Raw genomic sequence first — 23,459 nt, forward strand, 5'->3', positions numbered from 1 at the left:
AAATCTTTGTGTCTACCTTCGATTTAAACCAGCATCTGCAGTTCATTCTTGCACACACACACACACACACACACACACACACACACACACACACACACACACACACACACACACACACACACACACACACACACACACACACACACACACACACACACAGATATATATATATATATATATATATATATATATATATACACGTTTCAGGTTGAGACCCTAATTCAGTCTGAAGAAGGATCCTGACCCGAAATGTCACCTATCCATGTTCTCCAAGGATGCTACTTGACACATTGAGTTACTATAGCACTTTGTATGTTTCCGATAAAATTATGAAACTTTCATGAACTGGTGTGCAGCTGGAAGATGTTCCCTGCTGGTTTCAAGCTTCAAGGTACACTGTTCAGTGAACTGAAATCATGTTTGTACTGGAAAGAAAGATTTTAAATCTGGCTTCTTTTTGAAGGATTTCAGAGAGATCATTGTTTTGATGCGTGTAGGTGGATGGTTTAGGTTTAGGTTTATTATTGTCATGCATACTGAGGTACAGTGACAAAACTTTGTTTTGCATGCTGCCCAATCAAATTAGAAAATACTAAACATAAATGCAATCAAGCAAGAAGAGGTAAATGTGATCCAGCCAAACTCAGGTACAACAGATAGAGCAATGGAGAAGATACAGAGTGCAGCATATATATCTCACTATTGTAGCGTGTGAGTTCCAGAGACAAAGTCCAATGTCCGCAGTAGGGTAAAGGTGAATTGGATTGTACCCTGAATTGTGGTAAGACCGGGGGAACTTGAAGTGTGATAGGTCTTTATTCTCTGGAGCGCCCAAGGTTAAGGGGGGACTTGATAGAGGTCTTTAAAATGATGAGAGGGATAGACAAAGTTGATGTGGACAAACTTTTCCCTCTGAGAATAGTGAAGATTCAAACAAGAGGACATGACTTCAGAATTAAGGGACAGAAGTTTAGGGGTAACATGAGGGGGAACTTCTTTACTCAGAGAGTGGTAGCGGTGTGGAATGAGCTTCCAGTGGAAGTGGTGGAGGCAGGTTCGTTGGTATCATTTAAAAATAAATTGGATAGGCATATGGATGAGAAGGGAATGGAGGGTTATGTTATGAGTGCAGGCAGGTGGGACTAAGGGAAAAAAAAGTTGTTCAGCACGGACTTGTAGGGCCGAGATGGCCTGTTTCCGTGCTGTAATGGTTATATGGTTATATGGTGATGAAGGAGAGCCGAGTTTGTGATGGAGACAACCCAGTGGAGTGAGGCCACATGCAAATTGGAGTAACAGCACCTCATATTTTGCTTGGGGAGCTCAAAACCAGCATAATGATCATGGTATTCAATAATTTTAAGTGACTTCATCCTACATTCCCCTCACCCCTGTCCCTCCTTGCACCATTTCCTTCACCCAAATCGTTTTACCAGTTCCACAGTTCCCCACACTGTTTTTCTTGAGATCACACCTTCCCCAGCCAACAATGGACCTGCCAGGCATCGCCCTGCCTGAGGTCATTGTAGCTGGCCCTGATTAGCAAAGATCCTATAGCAAGCAAGATAGTCCACTCAACGAAAAAGACATAGTACGGTCATGGGCAGATTCATGGGTAATTTTCGGCCCCATTTCCGTAACCGGCTTTTGTCTCCGCACCAAAGATCCCCGAGCGGAGCAAAGATACTAGTGTGGAGACGGAAGCCGGTTACGGAAACATCCTCGTAAAAATAAAAGTACTTTGGTAAAAATCTTCTCCTCATTTTCAGAATTAGAATTTATTAACACAAACTGTTCCCCCGCAACGCTGATTACACTGCGAGTCGCGTCGGGTCGGGTCAGGTTACTGAAATGGATGAAAAAAAGGCCCACGTTCCGCTTCATTGCGTATTACACGTCAGCCCATTGCATTTAGTAGGAGTGGTCTATCTTGCTCTGCTCTAGGATCTTTGATGATTAGTGTTATCTCGCCCCCAGGTCTTCATCGCCCTCTCCCTCCCCCATCTCCTACTTTGTCTGAAGAAGGGTCCCAACCCGTTGAGTTACTCCAACACTTTGTGTCTGGCTTAGGTCCCCCCAGAGTTGGTTCTGAAGTCAAATAATTTCTCAGTGTGATATTTGCCGGAAAGGACACCTTTCAGAAAATGACTCTGCCCTTTGATATTGTGCCTGAGAATGGAATTTCTAGCAGCTTTCTTGTTTGTGGTTTACTTGCAATACTTTCCATCTTGAAGACTGGGAAAGCTGGAAATTAAACATGAAAGGAAAAAGCAATTGTCTTGAGACTGCGAATCAGCATGTTGCCCAGAGAGTTTGGGGAAACAATTCTGCAGAATCCTCCTGCATTGAACTGATATGTCACAAAGCCAAGTTGCTGCCAAATCCTTACTTGCTGTACAACACAAAATGCTGGAGGAACTCAGTAGGTCAGGCTTCATCTGGGGACAGAATGGATAGGTGATGTTTCCTGCCGGGACCCTTCTCCAGTTGGACCCTTATTTGCTGTAGTTGTTTATGCTAAAAAACAAATGCCTGTTACAATATATCATGCACATATTCTTGTTTAGTAATGATGTCAGGGGTTATAGGGAGAAGGGTTGAGAGGGAAAGATAGATCAGTCATGATTGAATGGCGGAGTAGACATGATGAGCCGTATTCTGTTCCTAGAACCTATCAACATGAACTTATCAATACAGTGGCAGGTAACCTGCTGCCTATTTCTCATTTATTTTCATTTAGAGATGCAGCATGGAAACAGGCCCTTCGGCCCACCGAGTCCACACTGACCATCGATTACCCATATACTAGTTCTATGTTATACTACTTTTGCATCCTACACACTAGGGGCAATTTGTAGAAGCCAATTAAAGTTATGAGTCTGCATGTCTTTGGAATGTGGGAGGAAACCCGGAACACCCGGAGAAAACCCACGCGGTCACAGAGAAAGCGACCAAACTCTGTGCAGACAGCACCCGTAGTCAGGATCAAACCCAGGTCTCTGACACTATAAGGCAGCAGCTCTACCATTGCTCCACTATGCCCTTACTTCAGATTTCAAAGGTTTTCATTGTTTTTCTTTAAAAAATTGCTCCCAGTATACAACATTGATTTACTGCATATGTGATAACTCCATGTAATGCAAAAATCACAGCCTTGCTTTTTGTGGATGTATTCCAATTTCATTGTTACAAACATTATGTTGTATGGTTCATGCCCCACTTGAACTTATTGTGAAGCTTTTTGTTCCTGAAAAATATGGGGCACTTTGTCTAAAGGCAGGCTTCGATGGCATCCTATTAGCACCCTAGCAGAACTGCTGAATATCAGCACTGGGCAGACCTCAACATTTCAAACGACATACAAAATCTTCAGTGAGGTGACATATTAGTTTACAAGTGAAACCAGAGAATGATGAAAACATTTGGTTGGGAATTATTGTTATTCAAAAAACTGGCAGAAAGGGAGACACTTGCCAACATGAAGAACTGAGGTTGCGGCAGGGTATTGTGTCAGTTCCCAGATAACGCGCAAGGCAGTCAGTACAATGGACAAGATTGTGACCATCTCAGAGGGTGTAGTGTGTCACGTCAAGTCATGTTGAGCTTAATGAAAATCTCTACCAACCTTCTGCAGTCCCCCAACAATCAGACTGAGTTATAAAGCCATAGAGTCATACAACGTGCAAAAAGACCCTTTGACTCAACTTGCCCACACCAACCAATATGTCCCATCTACACTAGTCCCACCTGCCTGCGTTTGGCTCATATTCCTCTGTCTGTCTTATCCATGTACCTGCCTAAATGTTTCTTAAACGTTTCCTCAACTACCTCCTCAGGCAGTTTGTTCTATACACTTATGTAATAAATTTACCTCTCAGGTTCCCATTAAATCTTTCGCCCCTCACTTTAAACCTATGTCCTCTGGTTCTCGATTCCCCTCCTCTGGGCAAGAGACTCTGTGTGTTTACCCGGTCAATTTCCCTCATGATTTTATACACCTCTATAAGATCACCTCATCCTTCTGCACTCCATGGAACAGAGTCCTAGCCCACTCAACCTCTCCCTATAGCTCAGGCCCTCGAGTCCTGGCAACATCTTCCTAAATCTTCACTGCATCCTTTCCTGCTTGACAACCTCATTCCTATAACAACAGGTGCCCACAACTGAACACAATACTCTAATTGTGATCTCACCAATGTTTTATATAACTGCAACTTGACCTCCCAACTTCTATACTCAATACTCTGACTGAGGAAGGCCAATGACCAGGACCACTCCAGCAGTTTGTGTCCTTTTGCAGCATCTGCAGCTCCTTGTCATGCTTAGAGCATGCTTACAGCAGCATCACAGGCACATAGACTCAGCCATACTCACAACAAACATACATTATACTTAAATTACATCTAAATTCTACAAGACACTGTAAAGAAAAAGACTGCAAAAATAAAGTAGGACATTCGTGCAAAAATGCACAATTGGAATAAAAAGGTGATGCATACTGTTGTATTGCTGAGGTAGGATTAGGGTTGTGTAGGTCGGTTCAATAACCTGATTGTTGTACAAAAGTATCTATTCCTGAACCTAGTGGTGTCATAGTCATACAGTGCAGAAACAGGTCCTTTGGCCCAATTTGCCCACCCTGACCAACTATATTATACTAGGCCCACTAAAGCTAAACTATCCACGTACCTACCTATATGCTTCTTAAACATTGCAATAGTACCTGCCTCAACTATCTCCACCAGCAGCAGGTTCCATACACCCACCATCCGTTGTGTAAAAACATTACCCCTCAGGTTCCTGTTAAATCTTTCCCTCCTCATCATAAACCTATGTTCTCTGGTTTTTGATTCCCCTACTCTGGGCAAAAGACTGTGCATTTACCCAATTCATTCTTCGCATGAGTGGGATATGATGTGGGACTGCAGCCTTCTTTCTGCACCTCCTGCTGAATGGTAGCTGCAAGACGAGGCATAGGTTTAGGATTATTATTATCACATGTAATGAGGTGCAGTGACATGCTTTGTTTTGCATGCTATCCAAACAGATGCCATACAATGGCCTGGATGATGGGAATCCTTGGTGAAAGCTGCTGCCTCCTTGAAGTAAGGCCTTTTACTTCATGTAGATCTTTTAATGGTGGGGATGGCTGTGCCTAATCCTCTGTATCCTGTGTGTAGGACGGAACTGCAGATGCAGGTTTAAACCGAAGTTAGACACAAAATGCTGGCATAACTGAGAGGGACAGGCAGCATCTCTGGAGAGAAGGAATGTTTGACGTTTCGGGTCGAGACCTGAAGGTCTGAAGGAGGGTCTTGACCCAAAACGTCACCCATTCCTTCTCTCCAGAGATGCTGTCTATCTTGCTGAGTTACTCTAGCATTTTGCATCCATCCTCTCTGTATCCTTTTGTGTTTGTATGCTTTGTAACAGTGATAAGTAAAACTTAAGCACAAGAGCAAAATTGTTGACCTAGCCTCTTTACTCTCACACATGTCCCTTCAAACAACCACCATGCATCAAAGAGTCAACAGTGTAAAAAAAACTTAAGGTTAATTGGCTTCAGTAAAACTTTAAATTGTCCTTAGTGTACAGGGGTGTGCTAGTGTACTAGATAAACTTACAGCACTTTATCTCTGAACTAAACTAAACTAAACTGGAGAGAATTTGAGCTCCAGAGGTTACATACATTTCCAGCATTGCTGCCTGGACTGTGTACTATACGTTTGGTCATGAAGAAACATTGGATGGGCTGTGATTATTTCTTTTGGCATGGAGATGTCTGAGAGGTAAATTGACTAAGATGAATAATAGGATAAGGGATCCAGTGTGGATATGAAAGACCTAATTAATCCAGCAGTAAAATCAATATCCAGGGGGAATATAATAATCTGTCACAGGATTAGACGTGAGATCATATAGGGATCGAACTAGCAAAATAAATAGTTGAGGCAGGTATAATAACAACATTTAAAAGGCATTTGGACAGATACATAGAAGATTTGAAAGGTTTGGAGAGACATGGGCCAAATGCAGGAAATTAGAATTATTTTAGATGGAGCATCTTGGATGGAAGGACCTGTTTTTGTGCTGTAATACTTAATGACTTAACTAGAGAATGCAATATCTTGCTACCTGAGCAAAATGGCATTTTTTAAAGATACCTAACAAATGGTATAGAATTTCAGTTTCATATGGAACATCCAGACTAAGGATTGAAATAATTAGGGCAGAAATAAAATATTTCTGAAGGAAGAAGCGTGTCATATTATTTTTAAGAAATAGGGATCTAAACTATTATGGTTACAAGCAAAATACCTGTACATACATCACTACATCACTTAATAATGCACTTGTTTCTGTGGTAATAAAAACATATTGAACCTTTCAACAACTTAACACCTGCAGTTTGAAAACAAACATGGCATAAGCCGCAGATCTAAGTATTAGAGTGTAATTAAAAGAAAGGGCTTTAGGATTAACAAGGTGTCATAGTGCCAACATATTTTCTTGTGGTTGGCCATTTTCCCCCAGTAGACTAGACTAACCGCATGAAAGGATATGAAGGGCTGAATGGTCTCCTCTGTGTTGAACATTTCTGCATCTCCGTCCTTCTATGATTCGATGATCTGTCAACCAACTGCATTGCAAGTTATTGAATGCAAAGAGTTTTGAAATATCCTTGCAGTCTATTATCCAGATCCTGCTGAGATTTGCCTGTAGAGTCCCATTGATTTAACCTCAGTCCTGACATAGCCTTCTCACCTCAGCTGGTGTGGTGGCATCCTTTAGTTGGTACATATGAATATTGCCTGCAACTGTTTTGCTGAAAAATATTAAAATGAAATTTGGAAAAGTGGGAGGAAATGTTGGCCATTTCATGTAAATTTGTTATCAGAGTTAATTACGATTCAATTTGAAAATGAGATCATTAATATTCAAGTGTGAGGGGGGACAGTTAAAGACAAAGGTGGCACGATGGCGCAGCTGCTAGAGCGGCTGCCTCACAGCGCCAGCGACTCGGGTTCGATCCTGACGTCAGGTGCTGTCTATGTGGAGTTTGCATGTGATTGTGTGGGTTTCTTCTGGGACTGGATGAGAAAGTGGGTTAATTTAGAACTTCTGTGAACGGGTGACCAATGATTGATGTGAACTGTTGGGCTAAACTAAACTAATCTAAACTAAACCAAACCAAACTAAACTAAACAACTAAAACAAACTAAACCAAACTAAACTAAACAACTAAAACAACTCTCAAATTCAATTGTTAATAGTTGTATTCTTTAAACAGATTCACATTTGGTCTTGGTGCTTTGGTGCAATGCAACTTCACACATGATATATTTCATCATGGAAATAAGTCAGTCACATGTCCATTACTTTATATGCCCAGATATCTGTTCGCAATGTAAGATACTGTAATTATCTTTTTAACTATCATGGGGGCATGTGCACAGAAAAGTTGGTAATGCAGTGTGAAATGAGTACTGTGGGTTAATTTATTGCAAGGTACATACACACACATCAGAGCCTTCTGTTTACACTGTTCCGACAGAATTTGTTTGTTTCAAATGGTAGATGAGCAAATGTGTTTCATATGATCCTGGCTGGAACCCCATCAGTTTTCTATGACATTGGTTGGCCTCTGACGTGGATCCCTCTCTCTGAACCACCAAACATTGGTGATGGTGGACCCACTGGTTTTTCAAGCCTACTCTAGCATCCAATACAATCATGGCGGATCTGCCCCAGCTCCCAACTGACTGTCTGTGTTGTTTTAACATTGCCCTTAGTTGCCTGATCTTTCAAAATGTATTATTTCCTTATTAAGTACCCCCAGTCTTTGATCCTCAACAACATATTGGGGTAAAGAGTTCCAGAGATTCGCCATCCTTTGTGAGAAGAATTTATTTCGACTTTGGACTTTAGAGATACAGCGCAGAAACAGGCCATGCGACCCACCAAGTCCGCACTGACAACGATCACCCTGTACACTAGCACTATCTTGCACACTAAGGTCAATTTACAATTTTACCAAAGTCAATTAACCTACAAGCCTGTGGGAGGAAACTGGAGCTCCCGGAGAAAAACCACGCGGTCACAGGTAGAATGTACGAACTCCGTACAGACAGCACTCAAAGTCAGGATCAAACTAATCTCTAGCACTGTGAGGCAGCAACTCTACCGCTGTGCCATTGTGTTGCCCTAATGCATGTCATACACATTTCATATTTAAATGATTACTCACATATCATGCAGCTATATCTCCTCATTCATGATTCTCCCGCAGTGGAAACATCTCATTGTCTACCCCATCTTTACAAATGTATAGGACTTTGGTTAGGCGGCATTTGGAGTATTGCATGCCGTTCTGGCCGCCCATGACACGAATGATGTTAAGGCTTTGGAAAGGATGCAGAGGAGGTTTACTAGAACGATGCCTGGATTAGTTATTAGCTAAAGGGAGAGAGTGGACAGACTTAGATTGTTTTTTGCTAGAACACGAGAGGATGGGTGGAAACCTGATAGAAGTATATAAAACTAGACTAAATGGGACCCGTCGGGTCCCAGCTTCACACGGGAGGGCTGGTCCCCCAACGCAATATTCCACCTCTCCACCAATTCCAATATTGCTGGCCTGTGAGGGGGGGCATTCTGGAATGCTAGCATGGTGTTGTTGGCCGAAAGAACTAGTTTCCAGAGGGCTGGTATGGACATTGTGGGCCGAATGGATTCCTGGGCCGGCAGCTCAGTCACTGAGACCACTCACACTCACACACACACACACAACTCGCACACTCGCACACACTACACACACTCACACTCACACACACACACACACACACACACACACACACACACACACACACACACACACACACACACACACACACACACACACACACACACACACACACACACACACACACACACACACACACACACACTCGCACACACACACACACACACACACTCGCACACACACACACACACACACTCACACACACACCACACACACATACACACACACACACTCACACACACACACACACACATATATATGGTAGTAAACTTACTTGAATACTCACATGGCTGAGCGCAGCATCTCCACTTTGGGGCTTCCGCAGTCGGCGGCACTTCCGCAATCAACGTGACCTCTGCACTTACCGGTTATTACGCAATCAGCGCGACCTCTGCACTCACCGGAAATTACGCAATTAGCACGACCTGTCCACTAAGCGGAAGTCACGAAATGAGTGGGACTTTTGAACCAAACACAGTCAGACCTATTAAAGCATTTATTCCTTCCAAAAACATTTGGCTCTAATAAAGCATTGCAGTTTCAAGCACAGGCAGGGCAGCAGGCCAAACAACTCATGACATTGTCATTGAGGGCTAACAAATCACTTACTGCAAGTACATTGCAGACTCACAGTTCTGTTGATTCACAGCTGAGAATGAGAGTCATGGCCTCTCCCTCACGATCTTGCGTAAGTGAGTTATGTCCAGGTATCCGGGGTTTTATAGACCTCCCTCGGAACAGAGAGTGGTGAATCTCTGGAATTCACTGGCACAGAAGGTAGTTGAGGGCAGATCATTGGATATATTTAGAAACACTAATAACAGATTTGGGAGGGAAAGGAGAGGGGGTGCTCAGTGGAGGGGATTGTGAGAGAGGGGGTTTCTTGGAGAGAGAGCACACTGGGGGCTCAAGGGGGATGTGGGGGAGGGAGGGGTGGAGGAGGAGGAGAGAGGGGGAAGATTTGGGGGGAGGGAGGAGAGAGGGGAAGAGGGGGAGATGGTGGAGAGATGTGGGGGGGGGGGGGGAGGGGAGCGGGGGGCGGGGGGGGGGGGGGGGGGGAGGGCGTGGTGGGGGGGGGGGGGGGGGGTGGGGGGGGGGGGGGGGGGGGGGGGGGGGAGGGGGGGGGGGGGGGGGGGGGGGGGGGGGGGGGGGGGGGGGGGGGGGGGGGGGGGGGGGGGGGGGGGGGGGGTGGGGGAGAGAGGGGGATGGGTGGGAGAGGGAGAGGGGTGAGGAGAGGGAAACATAGAAACATACAAATTAAGTGCAGGAGTAGGCCATTCAGCCCTTTGAGCCTGCACCACCATTCAATATGATCATGGCTGATCATCCAACTCAGTATCCTGTACCTGCCTTCTCTCCATACCCCCTGATCCCTTTAGTCACAAGGGCCACATCTAACTCCCTCTTAAATATAGCCAATGAACAGGCCTCAACTACCTTCTGTGGCAGAGAGTTCCAGAGATTCACCACTCTCTGTGTGAAAAATGTTTTTCTCATCTCGGTCCTAAAAGATTTACCCCTTATCCTTAAACTGTGACCCCTTGTTCTGGACTTCCCCAACATCTGGAACAATCTTCCTGCATCTAGCCTGTCCAACCCCTTAAGGATTTTGTACGTTTCTATAAGATACCCCCTCAATCTTCAAAAATCTAGCGAGTACAAGCCAAGTCTATCTAGTCTTTCTTCATATGAAAGTCCTGACATCCCAGGAATCAGTCTGGTGAACCTTCTCTGTACTCCCTCTATGGCAGCAATGTCTTTGAGCATTGGGCATTGTGACATCACACGATGGAACGTTCACCATGGGCTGGGGCTCCTGCAAAGGCATATGTAAATGAATCCAATCCGATTGGACAAATGTGAATATTGGGCATTGCGACATCACACGATGGAACGTTCACCAGGGGCTGGGGCTGCTTCTATGGGTGAGAAGCCAGTTTTTTTTTTTTGAAATATTGGGGGGGGGGGGGGGGGGGGGGGGGGAAGAAAGGATTTGATTAAAATGTGTACATAAACACGACGAAATGTAATCAGGAGTGGATACTTTGAAAGAAAAGTGAAATCTCTACCGAAATGGAAAAGATCTCGGCGATTCTGCGTCTGGTTTCGGCGTAGCAAGGAATCAAAGGAAGAAAGGCGGCTGGCAGCCGGACGGACAGATGCCGGACGCCAGCAGGCACACAGTTTTATATAAAGCCAGATAGATAGATAGATAGATAGATAGATAGATAGATAGATAGATAGATAGATAGATAGATAGATAGATAGATAGATAGATAGATAGATAGCTGTTTATGGGGCAATTTTTTAACATAGTCTGGTTGGTGCTTGGAGTGTGATGCATGGAGTGGTGGTGGAGGCAGACATGGTAATGGCATTTAAGAGGCTGATAAATAGTCACATGGATATGCAGGAAATGAAGGAATATGGATCACATGCAAGCAAAGGAGATTTGTTTAACTTGGCTTCATGGATATTGTGAGCCGATGGGCCAGTTTCTGTGCTGTACCGTTCTATGGTTTATGTTCATGATAGTGGACAACCAAACCACAAGACACATTATTTTATTTATCTTTAGCAATGGATTCTTCTTCTTGCATATGGGTTGATAATAGTCTTTTCAAAGAGGGTGGGACCGTCAGATTGCAGTCAGGAGCGGTTCAAGAGGTACTCCACTAGTTGGTCCATGTGGGGGTTGAGAGGACACAGTCCTGGACTCCATCCAGGCTGGTTGCTTTGTGTGGCTTCATTTTCAGGAAGACCAAACTGACGTCTGCGATGGTAACCATGGGTACAGGCGAGTCTGAGGATGTTGAGACGGATGATGTCATTCCGATAACCTTCTGTTCTGAACAAGCATTGGATGCATTCTCATCAGGAATGGGTGCATTGGTACCAACGATTCTGCCCGACTGTCGAAATTCAGCTCAGCTCAGTGTTACTGAATGCACTACATTGTACCAACCGTGCATTCCACTCCAATCAAAACATTTGGATTCATTGAACTTGACAAAATTGAACATACAGCCACTGGCACGCAACTCATTGAGAGCTCCTTCCTGGGGATAGATCTCAAGATATTTAGAGTCTTAGAGTCATGGAGTCATATGGCACTGAAACAGGCCCTTCGGACTAAATTGTCCATGTCATCCAAGATGCCCTATCTAAGCTAGTCCAATTTGCCTGCATTTGGTCCATATCCCTCTAAAGTTCAGCTTAGTTTAGTTTCGTTTATTGTCACCTGTACCGAGGTACAGTAAAAAGCTTTTGTTGCATGCTATCCAATCAGCAGAAAGATAATACATGATTACAATTGAGCCATTACAGTGTATATATACATGATAAGGGAATAACGTTTAGTACAAGATTAGGCCAGCAAAGTCCGATCAAGGATAGTCTGAGGGTCACCAATGAGGTAGATAGTAGTTCAACACAGTTCTCTGGTTGTGGTAGGATGATTCAGTTGCCTGGGTCAGATTCGTCTGATCATTCCTATTCACATGCCTGTCCAAGTATCTTTTAAAAGTTGTCATAGTAACTGCCTTAGCTACGTCCTCTGGCAGTTTGTTCCATATACCCACTAGTGAAAAAGTTGTCCCTCAGGTTCCTTTAAATCTTTCCCCTCTCACCTTAAACCTATGTCCTCTGGTTCATGATTCACCAACCCTGGTAAAAGACTCTGTGCATTCATCCTATCTATTCCCCACATAATTCTACACATCTCTATACGATCACCCCATGTCCTCCTCAACTCCAAGAAATAAAGTCGTAGTTTGCCCAATCTCTCCCTACAACTCAGGCCCTCGAGTCCTGGCAGTGTCCTGGTAAATCTTCTCTGCAGTCCTTCCAGCTTAAATCTTTGCACTCTTCCCATTTAAATTGTGTTGAATATTGCTATATGTGATGATAACATTCAACACGTGGGCTGCAAATGGAACAATAATGCTTGTTTTCTAATCCTCTTGAATTTAAATTTGACCTCATATAAGCTGCGTCAAGTTTAGTCCCAACATTGAAAATGGGTGATCAAGATGAATTTGCTGCCATATATCATTGACTGGGATCCAGCTGGTTTTATCTGCAGCAGGCATATGTATTGTTTAAATATTTAAACATACCTGTTGCAGCAGCTCTAGTAGGAAACACTGGACCTGTCACTAAATGCAAAATCTCCCCAGGAAACCAGACAGCATGGGAAGCAGATGGGACTCTTTGACTGCTATTTGCCAGAAGCTTAGGTATGAAAGTTTTGGACCACTTGCTCTTGCACTGAGCCAGCTTGCATCACATTGCGTACAGGCATGAAATAAACTTGGCTGCATCATCTGAAGAAGTTCCAGACTCCAAGATCTTGTCAACCCACTTCACAATGGGAGATGTTAGACTTTAGACTTTAGAGATACAGCGTGGAAACAGGCCCTTCAGCATAAGGCCGCGCTGACAGGCACACACACTATACCACACATGAGGGACAATTTACAATTTACAGAAGCCAATTAACCTGCAAACCTATCATTCTTTGGAATGTGAGAGGAAATCAGAGCACAAGGAGAAAACCCACACAGTTACAGGGAGAAGGTACAAACTCCATACAGCCAGATCCCATAGTCAGAATAGAACCTGGTTCTCTGGTGCTGTAAGGCAGCAACTCTACTGCTGTGCCACTGCACCACAATGTTGTAACAACTCTGATTGAAAGAAGAAAGAGCAGCAAGAACAGATGGAGGTGAGTTGTCAGGAGCACTGCCATGCAGCCAAACAAACAAAGTGGTGGAGGAACTCATCGACTCATCTGTAGAGGCAAAGGGTTTCAGGTCAGGACCTTATCTAGGACATGACCCAAAAGTCCTGATGCAGGCTGTCAACCTGAAACATTGTCTATTCTTTACCATCACAGATGCTGCCTGCCGTGTTGAGTTTCCCCAGCACCTTGTTAGTTATTCAAGATGGCAACATTTGCAGTCTCTTGTGTCTCTGTCATGGACCTGAACTGGCCCTTAAATGGAAGATTGTTCCAATCTTCCTCAAGTTGTTGCTGCCAGTCATCTATCTATCTATCTATCTATCTATCTATCTGTCTATCTGTCTATCTGTCTATCTGTCTATCTGTCTATCTATCTATCTATCTATCTATCTATCTATCTATCTATCTATCTATCTATCTATCTATCTATCTATCTATCTATCTATCTATCTATCTATCTATCTATCTATCTAATATACAAACTTAAAGCACAAGGCATTGGGGGTTCAGTATTGATGTGGATAGAGAACTGGCTGGCAAACAGGAAGCAAAGAGTAGGAGTAAACAGGTCCTTTTCACAATGGCAGGCAGTGACTAGTGGGGTACACCAAGGCTCAGTACTGGGACCCCAGCTATTTACAATATATATTAATGATCCGGATGAGGGAATTGAAGGCAATATCTCCAAGTTTGCGGATGACACTAAGCTGGGGGGCAGTGTTAGCTGTGAGGAGGATGCTAGGAGACTGCAGGGTGACTTGGATAGGCTGGGTGAGTGGGCAAATGTTTGGCAGATGCAGTATAATGTGGATAAATGTGAGGTTATCCATTTTGGTGGCCAAAGCAGGAAAGCAGACTATTATCTAAATGGTGGCCGATTGGGAAAGGGGGAGATGCAGCGAGACCTGGGTGTCATGGTACACCAGTCATTGAAGGTAGGCATGCAGGTGCAGCAGGCAGTAAAGAAAGCGAATGGTATGTTAGCTTTCATTGCAAAAGGATTTGAGTATAGGAGCAGAGAGGTTCTACTGCAGTTGTACAGGGTCTTGGTGAGACCACACCTGGAGTATTGCGTACAGTTTTGGTCTCCAAATCTGAGGAAGGACATTATTGCCATAGAGGGAGTGCAGAGACGGTTCACCAGACTGATTCCTGGGATGTCAGGACTGTCTTATGAAGAAAGACTGGATGCTTAGACTTGGTTTATACTCTCTAGAATTTAGAAGATTGAGAGGGGATCTTATAGAAACTTACAAAATTCTTAAGGGGTTGGACAGGCTAGATGCAGGAAGATTGTTCCCGATGTTAGGGAAGTCCAGGACAAGGGGTCACAGCTTAAGGATAAAGGGGAAATCCTTTAAAACAGATGAGAAGAACTTTTTTGTCGCTGTCAGTGGGAACCTGAACTCTGGCCCACAGAATTGAGGACTGTTCCAATCTATATTTCAGGGAGTTGATGTGGCCCTTGTGGCTAAGGGGATCAGGGGGTATCTAGAGAATCTACGGGATACTGATCTATCTATCATGATCATATTGAATGGCTGCAGGCTCTATCTCGAATCTATCTGCATCTATTTCTATGTTTCTATGTTTCTATCTATCCGTATGTACAGTATGTGATCCTAGAACTACTCCAAAACAGTACACGATAATGCAAAAACATTTTTACACCACCTCACTCACAATTGTCCTGTGATGGTTTGTGTCAAGTTTAGTTAAGATTGATGTCATATTTTACAAGTTAGTAACATTTTTAACTTTATAAAATCCCACTTTGAGAAGGATTTCTTCAAATCTGCACTGGCAGCTGGCAGCTATGACCAAAGATCCTAGAGGGACCTTTGGCTATGACGACACAATGGGATTGTAGCCCTACCTGCTACAATGTTGCTATCCCAGGGCACTGAGTCCTTGGCAGCAAATGTCATTCAGGGAAAGAATCTGCCAGCCTAACCCAGCACATATGTGATTGCAAAGCCTTTTAATTGCTCTCTAAATTGAAAGTTTAATGATTAGATTTGGATAACAAAAGATGGCCTGTCAGTGGCACCTACATCACTTTAAAGAATAAAAAAATGTTAGTGCAATTGCAATTTTTTTTTAAATGAGGGAGGGTGAAAAATGAGCTGACATGCACAGTTGGGGGCTATGGTTGAGTGATGGAATATTGCATTGGGGGAACGCGTTGCGTTGGGGGAACAGGTGAATGGTGGAATCTTACGTAGGGAAACGGGTTGCATTGGGGGACCAGGCCTCCCGTGTGACAGGGAACCAACGGGTCCCACTTGGTCTATCTATACATAACTAAAGCTCTGATCTTGTTATTTTCCAGTTGTGCTGTCATTCTATTTGCGCAAAAACGTTACGTGATAACGCAATTTTTTTTGCCAGCTTACTCATCTTTCTCCTGCGCTGCGATCGCACCAAGTTTTGTTCCAATCGGTGGTCTAATGTAAACTTTAGCGAGGTTTAAAAATCTTTAAAAAACGGGCGTGCGCAGATTGATGGCCACATGGATTAGTATTTTCCCCGTCACTCCGCGGATGGTCCACCCCTTCCTGCACCATCGGTGGATGGCCAGCGGAGGTTTCCAATCGGACACAATTTTCGGAGGGACTGGAAACGAACCGGCACAGAAAGCGGAGAATCTGATTTCGGCGGAGGAGAACAACCAGCGACCAGCGACCAACCACCAGCGGTCCAGTGGTCCAGCGGTCCAGTGACCAGCGACCAGCAGACCAGCGACCACTGTGAGTCCGCTCCAGTCCGCTCCTACCCACTCCCTTGGAGTAGGGGGTGTGAGGGTAGGAGGGGGGATACGTCTGCCATGCCTGCACAGTTCGGGGCTATGGGTGAGTGGTGGAATAATGCATTGGTGGAATAATGCATTGGGGGAATGGGTTGCATTGGGGGAACAGGTGAGTGGTGGACCATTGTGTTGGGGAATATGTTGCATTTGGGGACCAGGCCTCCCGTGTGACTGGGACACAACGGGTCTTACTTGGTCTAGTATCTATATTACTAAAAATAAGATCTTGACCACTTCCTGTTTTACTCTTTCATGATTTTTGAAAAAACGCCGCCACTTACAGCTGTGATTTTTGGCCATCTTACTCAGAGTCCCCCTCCGCTGTGCAGGACAAGAGGATTTTTCCCATCGATGAAAAATAAAATAGTTATTAATGTTTAAAAAATGTTGGCACTCTCTCTGCTGACCCTGCTGGTGGGAGGGGGAGGGACTTTAAAACCGGGAAGTGTTGTGCCTCACTCAGTCTCTGCAAGATGGAGGTTGGTGGTGGTAACTGCTTTGAAATGCTGCACTGCAAGATGGCTGTTGGTGGTGGTAACTGCTTTGAAATGCTGCACTGCAAATGGCTGTTGGGGGTGGTACCTGCTTTGAAATGCTGCACTGCAAATGGCTGTTGGTGGTGGTAACTGCTTTGAAATGCTGCATTGCAAATGGCTGTTGGTGGAAACTTGACAACTTCCTGTTTGCACTGTATATTGATTTTAGATAAAACGCTACCACTTACAGCTGTGATTTCTGGCCATCTTACTCAGTCCCCATCCGCTCATCAGGTGCAGAGGATTCTTCCCATCAATGAAAAATTAAAGTGTTATTAGTGTTTAAAAAAATGTTGAGAAACTCTCTCCTGTCAATCACGGCATGAAGGCCACGCCCCGTCCGGTGGGAGAGGGGAGGGATTATAAAACCCGTAAGTGTGGGTGTGGCTCAGTCTCTGCAAGATGGGGGAGGGAGAGATCACGACTCTGTCTGAGCTGTGAATCAACTGAACACACTGAATGTCTACTGAACTGTGAGTGTGGTGTTTATGTGTGGTTTTGTGTGGTTTTATGGTGGTTTCACCCTGCTTGAAATGGTATGAAACTGCACTTGGATTTAGTGGCCTTGCACCCTGCTTGAAATGGTATGAAACTGCACTTCGATTTGGTTGTCTTGCACCCTGCTTGAAGTGATCTGAAACTGAACTTGAATTTAGTGGCTTTTGCACCCTGCTTGAAATGGCATTAAATTTGGTGGTCTTGCACCCTGCTTGAATTGATAGGTAACTGCAATTGAATTTGGTGGCCTTGCACCCTGCTTGAAAAGGTAGGAAACTGCATTTGAATTTGGTGGCCTTGTACCCTGCTTGAAATGAAATTTCAAGGAATAGCCGTGAGTCAACTGCTCATCCACCAGCCGTGAGTGAGCTGCCAGCGCATCAGGCTTGAGTGACTGAGCTGTCACTCCAAGAATCCATTTGGCCCACAAGGTCCATACTACCCCTCTGGAAACCAGTCCCTTCAGCCCACAATACCCATACTAGCGCTCCAGAAAGCCCCCCCCCCCCCCCCCCCCCCCCCCCCCCAGTGAGTGAGTGAGATCCTGAAATTACGCCAAAACAGTACACAATAGTGCTACAATTTTTTGGACCACCTTACTCACAATGGTCTGGTGGTGTGTTTTTATCAAGTTTCGTTCAGAATGACATTATATTTTACAGGTTATTCACATTTTTAACTTTACAAAATCCTGTTTGGGAAAAGTTTCTTCCATCTGCACACTGGCAGTTACACTATGACGTCACAATGGGATCCAATTGGTTGCTGGCCCTCCCCGCAACAATGTTGGAATCAGAGAAAACTAAGTCCTGCCATTAAGTTTTTTAAGTTTTAAAACAGGGAGGCTGAAGAGGAGGTGGAGGGAGTGCTGGGGGATAAGGGGAAATGAACGGCCCAAGTGCAGTTGGGGGCTATGGATGAGTGGTGGAATATTGCATTGGGGGATCGGGTTATGGGAGAACGGGTGAGTGGTGGAATATTGTGTTGGGGGAACGGGTTGCATTGGGGAACAAGGACAAAGGACATCTATTGTCACATACACCAATTGGTGTAGTGAAATTTGGGTTGCCATTGCAGCACACAAATAAAATAAAAACAACATTATAAAATTTAACATTAAACATAAAAAACAACCGCCTCAGCGGGATTAATGTTTCCCACTGTGAGGGAAGGCAGCAATGTTCAGTCCACTTCCTCCATGTTAACCCATGGTCGGGACCTATTGAGGCTTCCGCAGTCGCCGCTACGACGGCCCGATGTTTCAGGCCCTTTCGCCGGAATGATGGAACTCCGGCGTTGGAAGAACTCTCTCAGCGGCTTGGGATTCCGAAAGGGCCACTTGCTACCGGAGACCGCGCGGGTGGAGCTCCAACACTGGCGATTTGGAGAAAGATCCCAGGCTCCGTGGTGTTTAATGTCAACGCAGACCACAGCTCCACGATGTTGAAGTCGGCACTCCGGAGCTCGACACAGCGTCCCGAGTAAGGCATCGCCCCACTCCACGATGGTAACTCAGTGCTGAAGCTGCAGCTCAAAGCGCTGGCCGGTCTCCGACAGGAAAGCCCGCACCAATCCGAATGGTTGGGGCGAAGATGCGGCTCGGAGGAAGGACGCATCCTCGCCCAGGTAGGGACTAGAAAAAATGGTTTCCCCCTTCCCCCCAACCCCACCCCATCTCCCACATAAAAAGACTAAAAGGCCTCCAAAACAAAGCTTTTTAACAAATTATTATTTTTTTTAAAGGGCGAAGAACGAACAGCTGCAGGCGTTGCTGCCACACTCTATGACACCACTACAAATATAAAAGACCTCCCATGTGACAGGCACCAAACGGGTCCTACTTGGTGTAGTTCCCCAATAAAGTTGACCTGTTTCCCTACACTGCCATGATGATAGATAGCTGTGTTTACTGCCTGTTATCTTGCACCCTATTTAACCTCATTCCACAGCTATGGACACAGGGCCGGATTACGTATTAGCTAGACAAGCTTAAGCTTATGGCCTCGTGATCTAGGGGGCCCTACTCACCGCGCTGCCTCACCGGACCAATCAAACCTCACTGCCCCACCGACCATCCACCCATCGGGACCTCCTACTCTTTGCCCGCTCACCCTGGCCACGCCACCGCCCTCCAACAGCCTGCAGCCCTCGCCTTAACTGCAGCCTGGACTCAGCACCGGGCCTGACGCTGCAAACTCCCACTCCCCCAGGTTTGATTGCGCTGGGTCCTGGTGTTAGTACCCCGACCCATGTAATCTCAGTGGCTGTTCCACTGGGTCTTCCCCATTCCCCAGCTCTTCCCCACTCATACTACAGTCCTCATACCCCCCTACCCCCTGTCCACCCACCACCCCTCCACCAGACATCACCTCGGCCTCAGTCCACTCACATGCCTTTCTCCAGCCCCAACCCCCCTGACCTCCCCCTCTCAGATACCAAACGGTCTGTCCTCAGCAGAGGCCTCACCTTTGTCCCCCTCCGTCCCCACCTCAATGAGTTCCGCGCCCGCCGCGATTTGGAGCTCTTCCTCCGTTGCCTCTGCCTCACACCGTTCTTCCATGGGAAGGAATCCTCGCCCCCATTGATGATCCCTTTTCCCGTCACCAACGGACCCATTCCTCTTGGACCACCTCTCATGGCCATTGGTACAATGAAATTTGGGGGTCACCATCTGACGTCGGAACGGGAGAACATTCTCAGCGGCTTGGACTTCCGAATCGGCCACTTCCTACCGGAGACCGCGGCTCCCGAGGTCCACAGGCCGAGCTGGGCGGAGATTCACGCTGGCGGCCCTCGGCAAAGGATTCCCAGGGCTCCGCGATATTAAAATCAGCGCAGCCCGAGGCTGGGAGCTCCGTAAACCACAGCTCCATGATGTTGAAGCAGCAGGCCCAACACTCCAGAGCTTCAAATGGCGATCCAGGTAAAGCATCGCTCGCTCTGCGGTGAATCCAATATGTATTTTAAAACCAACTGTTTAATGACAACATACAGTAGGATCTAAAAGTGTCACACCGTCACTGTCGGGTAGTCCTGGTCCTCTAGTCTATGAACTGCAGCTATAAAAGTCACGCATGGCAAGCAGAAGTATCAGCTCCAAATTCATTAATTTGCCAGCACATGCACCAGCTTCTCACAGAAGGCACTGTGTTAAAAAGACACCAAACTTGCAATACAAGCATAAGATCGCTAATGAAACAATGTGCTCACTAATTTTCTCATGTTGCTTCTGGCACCTTGTCCCAAATGTCTAGCTTTCAGTTATTTCTAACACTGTTGGATTAAAGTAATCTTCCAGCTTCTGCAAAACATCCTGAAACAAGACATCTTTCCTGAGAAGATTTGTCAGTGTGCCATATGCTTCCAGCCCAGTCTCCTTCAGGAGTATCGTTCTCTGCTTGCATAACATATTTTCAGGATGTCAGCTTCACTCTCAATTTCCACAATACTGCGTGCTTTATGGAACATGGCCAATCATTTCACTTATGACCTGGATGCTCCCTAAGCAAAGTTATACTTGCCAAAGCTGCTGCTATAGCCAGTCAGCGCCGACATGTCGCCTCACACCCAGCCAGCAGTTATGTGGCTACATCCGGTCAACACTGTAGTCTTTCTTCACTAAGTCTTGTTGCACTATTGGCTTGTGTGTCAGTACATGCGTAGTGGATGTACAGAAGATAATTCCACTAGTGGGAGAGTCGAGGAACAGAGGTCATAACATCAAAATTAAAGGATGTTCCTTTAGGAAGTAGATGAGGAGGAATGTCTTTCAGTCAGAGGGTGGTGAATCTGTGGAATTCATTGCCACAGAAGGCTATGGAGGCCAAGTCTTTGGATATTTTTAAGACGGAGATAGATAGATTCTTGATTAGTATGGGTGTTAGGGGTTATGGGGAGAAGGCAGGAGAATGGGGTTAGAAGGGAGAAATAGATCAGCCATGATTGAATGATGGAGTAGACTTGTTGGGCCGAATGGCCTAATTCTTCTCCTATCACTTATGACCTTATGTAGCGGCTATTGACAAGAGAGGTTCCACATAAATAGTCACAGGGAAACAACCCAAAGTATCCGTCCTGTTGCTACAAACTCTCCTCAAGATGCTAAATAAGAGTCAACAGAGTGCTGGAGTAACTCAACGGGTCGGGCAGCATCCCTGGAAAACACAGATAGGTGATGATTTGTGTCGGGACCTTTCCCAAAAATGATGCCTATCCACATTCTCCAAAGATGCTGCCAGGCCCGTTAAGTTACTCCAGCACTTGGTGTCTTTTTTTGTAAACCTGCAGTTCCTTGTGTCTAAACAAGGGTAAAGAATGTTCCTTCTAAAATCCCAAAGGAACCAATCTGTAATTTTGTCATGAATGCTTTAAATCATAACGCATTTGTATACAAAGAGATCATGCTTTATCTTCCAGGCAACATGCTCGATCAGTTTACACATTGAATGTTGACTGAATGCCCCTGTCTGTGGATATAACACACTGCTGCAAAGCAGGCACACCATAGGCTGCTCTAACCAGTAAGTCGCAAGATGAACGTAGATAAGAAAGTACAGCATGTTCATGCTTAAAGCCATGCTACAATAACTTCTCAGTTAAGGCTTGCTAACTGGATTTCACTTCACCAGAATGGTTATATTTCAGAATGGTGTTCCCAACGTGGCCTCCTGTACATCGGTGAGACCAAGTGTAAGACTTGGCAACGTTTCACTGAACACTAGTGCTCGGTCCGCCAAAGCCTATGTGATTTCCTGGTTGCTAACCATTTTAATTCTCCTACCCATTACCACACTGACCTTTCTGTCCTGGGCCTCCTCCATTGCCAGAGTGAAGTCACTCGCAAATTGGAGGAACAGCAGCTCATATTTTGCTTCGGTAGCTTACAACCCAGCGGTTTGAATGTTGAGTACTCTAATTTTAGGTAACTTCTGCAAACACTCCCCTCCCCCTCTACTCATTCCTCCCTCTTGCCCCAATTCCTCCACTAAAAGTCGGTTAGTCAGATCTTCAGCTCACAACGATGTATCCCTCTTGAAATCACACCCTCTAGCCAACAGGGAAGCTCCTTGCCTGAGGTCATCTGTTGCCAGCCCTTTACATCAGCATAAAGAAAGATCTGGTTATCTACATCAGGAGGTGGTATATACTGTAAGTCCCAGTCAGCATCAATGGTTCTGATGTGGAGATGGTTGAGAACTTTAAGTTCTTAGGTGTAAATATCATGTAAATATCACCACCAATTTGCCCTGGTCCCATCGCATTGATGCTGTGGTCAAGTGTGCACAACAATGCCTCTACGTCTTCAGAAGACTGAGGTCATTCGACATACCTCTAAAGACTTGCCAATTTCTACAGGTAGAAATCATATAACGTACCCTATCAGCTTGTTGTAGCAAATACTCTGTCCAAGACCACCAGAAATTGAAGAGAGTTGAGTGTGCAGCCCAGTCCTTCCGACCCGAAACGTCACCTATCCTTCTCCTCCAAATATGCTGTCAGACCCACAGCTGCTCCAGAATTTTGAATCTATCTTTGACACAAACCAGATTTCCCCCGTCATTACCACGCTGCCCCGGGAATGCAGGCAACATAATACAGCACCACTTACAGCTCTATCATTCCTTCTTCTCCCCTCTCCAGGCAAGCAGAATTGACAACAGCCTGAAAGCCTGTGCCACCAGTTTCAAGAACAGACTTTCCCATGCTGTTATCAGATTCTTGAAAGGACTTCTATTATGCTGACAATTAATTCCTGGTCTTCCAATCTACCTCATTTCAGCCGTTGCACGATTGTGCAAAGTATTAACGAAACAGAGTATTAACATACAGAGACCATCAATATGAGTTCATTAGGCTTGGAGTTGTACGTTGGACTAACTAACATGGCTGCCCGCATGCCACTGGGTGGTAGTGTGGGTACCTGACATGGATTATGGATCAGGTCAGCAGCAAAACCAGACACTGTTTGATCTAGATTTTTTACCTGCACTTCCTCTGCAGCTGTGAGACTATATTCTACACTCTGTTTCTTTTTTCTAATGCACCATCTGATCTGCCTCGATAGTACGC

Source organism: Leucoraja erinacea, chromosome 14 (assembly GCF_028641065.1).
Source record: "Leucoraja erinacea ecotype New England chromosome 14, Leri_hhj_1, whole genome shotgun sequence".
In the NCBI taxonomy this organism is placed as follows: domain Eukaryota; kingdom Metazoa; phylum Chordata; class Chondrichthyes; order Rajiformes; family Rajidae; genus Leucoraja; species Leucoraja erinaceus.